This window comes from Chamaea fasciata, unplaced genomic scaffold, assembly GCF_029207755.1.
Source record: "Chamaea fasciata isolate MVZ Bird 193981 ecotype frontalis unplaced genomic scaffold, bChaFas1.0.hap1 SCAF_21, whole genome shotgun sequence".
NCBI lineage: Eukaryota > Metazoa > Chordata > Aves > Passeriformes > Sylviidae > Chamaea > Chamaea fasciata.
In genome coordinates, this window is record NW_027094106.1 from 11,101,676 (window position 1) to 11,110,483 (window position 8,808).

The window sequence follows — 8,808 nt, forward strand, 5'->3', positions numbered from 1 at the left end:
CTTTTGAACCCCCGCCCGGCTGACGATTGGCGGGTTCGCTGAGGCATCGGAAGCGTTGATTGGACATCGGGCCCCGGGAACCGCCCCGGCCCGGCCCAGCCCACGCTGAGGGCCGGGGAGCTCCGCTTGCTTCCGTCGGTCCTCCCCGGCTCCGGCCCCGGCCCCGCTCTGAGGGCCCGGGGCTCTGCCCGATCCCTCGGTCCTCCTCGGCCACGATCACGCAGCCCCGCTCCCCCGATCCTCCCCGGCCCCGGCCCCGGCCCCGGCCCCGCTCTGAGGGCCCGGGGCTCCGCCCGATCCCCCTGCCCTGGTCCCCGCCGGCCCCGGCCTCGGCCGCGCTCCCTCGGCGCCGGTCCAGGTTCCGCCCCGGCTCCGAGACCGGCCCGGCCCCGGCCCGCCCCGACGCCCCCGTGGCAGGTTTGTGTTCGGTTTGTGTTTGAGAAGTGGGATCTGTGCCGGAGCGGTGCTGTTGGGAAGAAAGTAAATCTGCTCAGGAGATCTCCGATAAAGGACTAAGTTGCAAGGGAGGGGAGTATTTATAAACGGTTTCCGTACTTCTCCGTAATTCTGGGTGTTTGGATTTAGCCTGGGATTGTCAGCTAAGACACAAACAAGCCAACCAGGCTCCTGAACTCTCAATGAATGTTTGAAATACTTCCATAGAAAGACAAGTTAGCAATGATTGCTGGGGAATTTCCTTGGGAATTATGGATCTCAGGCATATGGACTTTCGGAGACGGAATCCCAGTTTCAGCCTTGGGCACCTGCAGGAGAAGAGAGGTCCTTACCCACAGCAAGGAAAGCCCGGTGCCCCAGCGTGTCAGGTGCAGGGAATGAACTGACCGGGAAAAGAGCAACAAGTCCCCTCTCCCCCTGCCCTCACTCGGAGTGGCAGCAGCTGCAAGGTGAGAGCTGTCACAGGATGGTGAGGGGACAGAGCATCCCCAGGTGTGAGATGTAAACGGTGAGGGGAGAACAGAGCAGCCAAAGGTGTGAGCCTTCAGGATAATGAGAGAGCAGACCAGCTGTAGGTGTGCGTTGTCAGGGTGAGGAGGGAGCAGGCCAGCTGCAGGTGTGAGTTGTTACAATGATGAAGGGCGGTTCCTGCCGGGGCGTTTTAACAGAGGAGCCTCCACTCAGTTTGTCATCGAGTTGTGGAGGGTGAGGAATTCATCTTGAGTTTCTAAGTGTGGTTTTTTTGCCGCGGCGGGGAAAGCTTCTTACAGCGTCCACAGGAGTACGTGGATGTCGAGTGTTTCTTTGTGCCAGACAGCAACAGCAGCAGATAAGCTAGCATAGGGTTTTAGGGAGGATTTTTTCTTTTCAGCTTTGTTTTGCTAGTTTTTTCCTGGTGCTCCTAGTAGAAAAAGGGGTTATGAAGGCAAAGGGAGTTCAAATTGAGTGATGAAACTCCTCTTCTTTTGCTGTCTGTGTTTCAATGGGGAGGGTTTTCTTTTCACCTCGGTTTTTATCAACTATTGCTTTATTTGGTGGTATATAGTCTTTTGTTTGATTTTTTTTTGTGTTATTTATTAAATGTAATTTGGTTTTTGAGTGAAAATAACTGTATGGGTGGGTTTGTATTTGAGGTAGAATTAAGTAGCTTTATCTGATAGGCTTCTGGTATGTGTTATTGGGGTTTTGTTCATTGCGTATAAGGATTCAGATTGGGCAGGGCCACCCTGGCTGGCTGAACTTCGGGTGTTTTGTTAGATGCAGCTTTTAATTTTTTTCATGTTTTTTCGTTTAATGGTTTTAAAGTGGCTTTTAATAATCTATTGTGTAGTTTTATTTTGCTTGGAGATGGTGTATGATTAGGTATATGGTCTATTTATTTCATGTTAGGCTTCTTAGTTTAAGTGTGGATTAGGTTGGTTTTGAACTGCGTTTTGTTGCTGAAGTTTTTTTTTGGTGGAGTATTATGTTTTCTAAGGATTAGTTTCCTGAGGTTTACAGTGGTGTAATTGGCTGTACTGTGAGCTATAGGGGAGGTTTTTATTTATTTAGCAGTGGCTTTTATCATGGTATGCAGTGGTTTTTTGGTGGGTTTGAGGTAATGTGCTGCAGTTCATTTTTTAGTGTTTCCTAATATTTATAATCAGATTATTGTTTATTGTGTTGGAAGCATTTATTTATTTAGCTTGTTTGGCTATAGTGTGTGTTCTATAGTTATGGATAATTTGGGAGATACTGTTTATAGCTGAATGGATCTTTTAGTTTTTGGATGGGGAGTTCTGGGTATGTATTTTGGAGATTTTTTGAGGGGAGTGGACATAGGAGTTATTTTTATTGTATTTGTACTAAGAGAAATAATAGTTGGCTTTTTTTTTTTTTGGTGAACTATTTTTTGTGTTTTCTTTTCTGCAATTCCTGTATTTGTGTGGTCAGGGTAGTGGTGTTTCTGGTGCAGCTGTAAGCCTCCATTATTGTTTGTGTGTTTTAGGTGGTCCACTGGTATTACAGGGAGACCCCCTCACTGACCGGCCAACAGATCTGCTGAGATTGTACATCAGCATTTGGTTTTCTCTATGGTACCTGACTAAGAGACAGCAGTCCGGTGACAGCAAGGAATTCCCAGAGGTGGAGCTGGCCTTCTTTGGCACACGATGTGGATTCACCTCATGCCTGAACATCCCAAAGGTAACCGAAGGGCTCGGAGCCACAGGGGGGATGAAAGTGGGGTGTGGGGTCAGGAGTCACTGGGAGGGGTTTTTGAGTCAGATTTGGAGATGGGGATGTCCAAGATGTGACCCCATAGGCCACATAAAGGGAAGGTCTCAATGCTGTGGTGCACAGGGCAGAGCAGTCCTAGGCATGTTGTATTACTTGTCTGTTGTGCACTCCATGTCCTCTGGGTGTCTCGTGTGGTGTGTGTTTTGCCTTAGCCCTTTGAGGGGCCTGTTGGAAATGCCAGGCATCGTTCTTAACATCTCCTCTTCTTTGGCCAGGTGCTGATGCCATTGAACCTTGTGCCTGGGCATACGTTGGAATCCATCTCTCTTCACAAGTATCCAGGCCAATGCCTTTTCAGGTCTTGTTCTGAGCTGTATTGCCAGCTGTGCACCGCAGTGATCCATTATTCTGGGTTAGGTCTTATAAGAATTCAAAGACAGATGGAGGATTCTGACCATAGGATTCTCAGGCATCTGTCTCTGAGACAAGTCATCCTGTTGGAATGTTGTTCCTGCAGGGTTCTCTGAGCCTGGTCAGCTCACCTTCAGTCTCACCTCGGTCATCTCATCCCGAGTTCTCTAGATGCTCAGGGTCATTTTTCTTGCCCAGAGTTTTGTGTCCCCTCGTTTGTCCTGTGCTGTGTCGTGGGTGTCAGTGTGTGTTTGGCCTGGAGCTGCTCTACCCTGCTGCTTAGTCTGGGTGTAGAGGGAATAGGATAACAGCCCTGGGTACTTGAAATTTGTGATGTGGGGTCTAGTAGGGCTGTCGAGGGTATTCCTAGATTTCCACAAGATGTGTGGAGCTGTCAAGGTATCCTGCAGCACTCTGACTTTTGTCCTAACTTTGTTTCGGATGCAGAGGAATGAAATGTGTGGCACAGTCCCCCGTTCCTGGTGAGGTGGATCTCCTGAGAAGGTCAGTCTCTTTTTGTGTTTGCAGGGGAGGTGTAAATGGTGGCCATGTTACAGCACTGTTCTTTGTCTTTATTTTTAGGAGGTGAAGCTGGATATTAACAGTCAAGGTGAAGTTGGGGAGGTGAGCAGTGACTGGTGGGCAGAAGCAGTTGCTCTTGCTCAAGTCTCACTTGCTGGTACAACTCTAAGCATTCACTGTTCTTTTTTTTCTTAATTTTAGGGTGTCCCCTTACCAGATGTGCTGGCCCCAGAGGCCAGATGGGTGCAGCATTAAGGTATGCTTGCATCTGTCAGACCAGGGAGGTTGCTGTTTCACAGTAACTCTGCATGATTTTTTGCTTTTTTATTTCTTTGCAGGTGCCACTGCTGTCCCAGGCGTGCTAAGGAATAGAGAGAGCCGGTGAGTTGGCCTTTAGGCAGGGTGACCCACAGGTGAGCGATGCGCTCAGCATTTACTTTTTCCTTTTGCTGGGTCCACTCCTGTCAGCCTCTGGAGCGGAGTGAAGATCTGAGGGGGAGCTGGGGCAGCGGTGCAGAGGAGCCCTGGGGGTTACTCTTCTGGAGGGGAATACTCACATTTCCTGTTTTGTGATCCTAGGTAGCGCGAGGAGGTGCAGAGGCGAAGTTTGGATACAGCAGCACCAAAGGGGATGCAGAGAACATCCGGACGTCTGATGGTGCTGACACGTTCGTTTCTGTCAAGGATGGATTTTATCCACTCATCTTCCAAAAGCTAAGTGTTGGGGCTGGTGGTTGGGAGAAGGGGAAAAAACCTTTTCAGTCCCGGGAGGTGATTTCAAGTTGCCTTAGAAGAGAAGGCCCTAGTGGGGTGGTCGCCTCAGAAGTAAAGGGTGAGGGTTTCTCCTCAGCATCACCAGAGCCTTTGCTGGGCGGGGCAGTTCTGACCCATCTCCATGTTCTAGGGAGCTTCACATTATTGGCCTTCTTTTAGAGTCCACAGGGTTAGGCTGCAGCAGGGGATTCCTGGCCCAGGAGCGTCCTGATTAGGAACAATGCCAGTTGCAAGGTGTAGGGTTAGTAGGGTTCAGCAGGGGGAGTTTACAGCGAGGCACAGAGGCTGAAGGAGGGCTTGAGAGGTGAATGACTCAAGGACTAGAGAGCACACAGTAAAACTCAGGGAAACGGGCTAGGATACAAGTCAGAGTACAGGTGTAGTGGCCCTCACAGCACTGCTTCCAACACTGTTTCCCTGAGAGCAGGTGCAGGCAGCAATCCTAATGCAAGGCAATGCCAGAAGTCCTGAGAGGTGCAGGCAGTAACCCTAAGCTAGGGCCAGGCAGGAAGTGACAGTGGTGGGGCAGAGTCCACAGGGTTGAGGTTCACCAGGGATGTTCGCCCTGCGTTCCTGTCCTGCTCTAACCGGGGATGCTCACAGCCCTAATGGAGGCCACGGTGGGTGGGCTCAGTGCCAGTAATGCCTCTAAGGCTTTGGCGCTGCGAGCGTCGGCCTCCGAGCTCAGCTGAAGAACGCAGCCAAGGACCCGAGCCTGCTGAAGAGACGGTGAGTAGAAGAACTGCTGGTTTTTGGTTGATGTGCTGCTAAGATTATGCTTTGATATTTGGTTTTTGTTATTGTAGCTGACTAGGAAAAAACAGCCCGGTTACAGCAGGAATTTCCCTGAGGGAGAGGCGGCCTTCTTTGGGACCTGGCGTGGATTCACCTTCCCTGACATCTGAGAGATAAGTGGAGGGATCAGAGCCATGGAGGGGATGAAAGTGGGGTGCTGGGGCGGGGGTCACTGGGAGGGATTTTTTGAGTCAGGTTTGGAGATGGAGGGGTGCAAGATATGACTCCTCAGGCTAGAAAAAGGGAAAGTCTCACATTTGATCACAGTGCTGAGGTGTGGAGGGCAGAGCAGTCCCAGGGTGTGTTGTGTCTGTTGTGCACTCTGTGTCTTTTGGGCGTCTTGTGTTTTGTGTTTTTTCCCTTAGCCCTTCAGGGGCCTGTCAAAAAACCTGGCATCTGTCTTAGCATTTCTGATCTCTGTGTTCCTCGGCCTGGTGCTTTTGACTTTGGTGCTCAGACACACATCCGAATCCATCTCTTCACAAGCATCCAGTCGGATGCCTTTTCAGGTCTTGTTCTGAGCTGTATTGACAGCCGTGCACCGCCCTGATCCATTCTGGCGGGTTAGGTCTTGTGAGAATGCAAAGACAGGTCGAGGATTCTGACCGTAGGATTCTCGGGCATCCATCTCTGCGTTTCTTGGGATAAGTCATCCCGATGGCATCTTGTTCCTGCAGGGTTCTCTGAGCCTGGCCAGCTCACCTTCAGTCTCGCCTCGGTCATCTCATTCCGAGTTCTCTGGACCCTCAGGGTCATTCTTCTTGCCAGAGTTTTCTGTCCCTGTTGTGTCCCCTCGTTTGTCCTGTGCTGTGTCACGGGTGTTGGTGTGTGTTTGGCCGGGAGCTGCTCTGCCTTGCTGCTCAGTCTGGGTGTAGGGGTAAGAGGGTAATAGTGCTGGGGGCTTGAAAATTGTGATGTGGGGTGTAGTTAGACTGTCGAGGGTATTCCTAGATTGCCACAAGATGTCTGGGGCTGTCAAGGTATCCTGCAGCCCTTTGACTTTTGTCCTAACTTTGTTTCAGATGCAGAGGGATAAAATCCCTGTCAGAACGCCCCATTCCTGCTGAGGTGGATCCCCTGAGATCAGTCACTGTTCAAGATGAGAGTCACATATTTGACATTTATTGGCACGCTTGTGCCGGGCACCTGCTTTTACAGCTTCAAACAAGTGAGTCCCTTGGTAACCCCCCCTGGGCAGCAGCTGGAGCCTGCTCTGGCCTGGGCTGAGGGTTTTTTGGGGGTTTTTTTTGAGCTTTTTACAAGGTTTTAATCATCCGCTTGGTAAAAATAAATGGCAAGGACTGAAAACATGAGGGGCTGGCAGGTTATACACACCAAAGACAAGGGGTTTTTTTAAATAACGGTATGCCTTATATCTTAATTTTGAGACTCTCTTTTTTGGCTGACTTTACTGTAAAAAAATCTAATTTCAATTTAGCTGCCTCAATAATGAATTTATTGTACAAATATGCTCTAGTGTCAGGAGCTTAAAGCAGTAACACCAACATGCCACCTCGGGAATAAATCCCTGCATCTCCTCAGACCTGCTGGTTTGCAGTAGAGTTTGTACACCTTTCGCTGCAGCTGTGGTTCTTAAAACTTGGAAGTCCATGCATTGCTGGGTGATTTCCATAAGTTCTCCTATTTTGTAGGAGCTGCATGGTGAGGTCAGTATTCTGAGGGAGGCCGTGGCACAGCTGCCAAGGGCAAGGAACGTGGAGCATCCCGGGGCTTCTCCCACCCGAGTTTCTCCCGGAGCGTGCTGCGTGTCGTGCCGGATGTTTAACCCGGGTTTGGGGTGTTCTCCTGCAGTCCCAGCTCTAACTGCTGTCCCTGAGCCCTGGCCTTGCTCTGTCCCAGCACTGAACCTGGCAGGTGGGTGTGCTTTTCCAGCCCTTTAATCCCACGGGCAATCCCAGATTCCCGGAGCTCCCCGAGGCACAGCCTGGCCTCCCTCCCTGGGAGCTGCATTTCAGTCTGCCTGGACCAAGGACATCCTGTTTGAGACTTTGTTCCTGTTGTTTTTCCTCTTCCAGGTTGTGGGCAAAAAGGAGAGAGCCAGTAGGAAGTGAAGCCACTGGAAGGCCTTATCCCAGTCCAAGGTTCCCACTGTTCTTTCTGACTCCTGGATAATTGCCTGGCCATAACTGGACAGAGACTGTCAGTTTGATTTCCTGCCTTTTCCAATAAATCCTTGCTTTCAGCTGGAGTGTGTTCCTGGTGTCATCCTCCTCCTTGTCCATGGATTTGTAAATAAAATTCCTGACTTTTGCTGAGGTGAATTTTGTTACTGCAGGAAGTGTGGTGCTTTTGTCCCACTGAAACTTCCCAACTCTGCTGAGAGTTTGAGATGCCAAATACAAGTAAGATTGGCGTTTCTTTGCATTGTTACTCCCACAAAACACAGATCATTCTTGGACAGGAGTAACTGGCCCTGTTGAATTCCCACTTCCCTTTAAAATTAGAGCAGAGGAAGCAGATTTTAATTTGTTGTTCCATGAACTTCCACCAACTTGATGACTGTTCCAAAAGTTTGCAGTGTCAGAAATTCCTGAGCTTGTTTTCCAGGCAAGCTGGGATTTAGATGTTATTTCTTCCTTTTATTTGATGTTTTTCTCTCTGATTTTAGTAAGGGAATATTTATTTTTCCCAGTTTTCCACCCTAATTGGAGTTTTTGTACCTTGTAGAGCACATTTCCAAGGAAATTTACCCAATTAATGTTGGTAAATCAGGAATTGTACACAACCATCTCCACAAAATTCTGTGAATTCCCAAAAAAACTTTGAAGTATTTATTTGCCATGATTCATCTCTTTGTAAAGTTCAATTTACTGCATTTTTAATTACATAAATGCCATTAAAACCTGAATCCAGGTCTAGTTGCTGTTCCTTGGACACAAGGGGCTGGTTCTTTCCTACCTTGGCACATTTGGGTGTTTGTCCAAAATGAGCTTCCCACTAAAATAGAATTTGTTTCCAAGCAAAAGTGGGAATTGTCTAGAAAACCTTCTGTTCTGGGGGGCACTGGGTTTGTTTCCCTTATTGCTGCATAATTGAGGAAAGCCATGGCGCTTTTTTAGGCAGTGGCAGGAGGTGAGAGCTGCGTTTATTTAATTTTGTATTTTATTTTTTGTTATTTTTGTATTTTTATGCTCTTTTGTTGTGGTTTTTCATGTTGTGTTTTTTTCAAAGACTTTTTCTTCCGTTTTTAATTTTTTTTTCTTTAGTTATTTATTTACTTGTTAAAACTACTTCTAGTTTTTTATTTTAATTTTTTGTTTAATTTTTTTCCCACCTTTTTGTTACTTTGAAATTTTTTTCTTTTGTTATTTTAATTTTATTTATTATTTTCTATGGTTTTGGTTTATTTTTTCATGTTTTCTTTGTTCCTTTTTTTTCCCCCCATACTCTTTCTTCCCCCGGGCGCCTGGGGGTTTGGCTGTTGGCAAGAAAGATGAGAAATGACCTCCGTGCCCGCTGGACGTCGGGATGTCATAGAGAGCGCAGTTGGCAAAAGCTCTGTATTTTCTGCTCCATAAAACTCCTGAAGGGAGAAAGCTGTGACCACCGTGGTGCCGTTTTTTCCTTCCCAGCCCCGACCAGGTCTCCTCCTACCCGTGCACAGTGTTACCA

General features: G+C 48.3%; 1 long non-coding RNA gene across 2 annotated transcripts; it reads left to right on the forward strand.

Annotated features, from left to right (window-relative positions):
- Positions 1–203: 203 nt before the first annotated feature.
- LOC136299829 (uncharacterized) lies at positions 204–7,457 on the forward strand. Of its 2 annotated transcripts, XR_010723578.1 has the most exons (11): positions 1,155–1,237; positions 2,444–2,640; positions 3,532–3,588; positions 3,667–3,708; positions 3,808–3,862; positions 3,945–3,987; positions 4,186–5,109; positions 5,187–5,292; positions 6,198–6,343; positions 6,828–7,050; positions 7,212–7,457. It is a non-coding gene; the product is annotated as an uncharacterized lncRNA (long non-coding RNA). The 2 variants fall into 2 exon arrangements; XR_010723577.1 differs by lacking the exon at positions 1,155–1,237 and adding an exon at positions 204–417 and having other exon boundaries at positions 4,186–5,292.
- Positions 7,458–8,808: the final 1,351 nt, after the last annotated feature.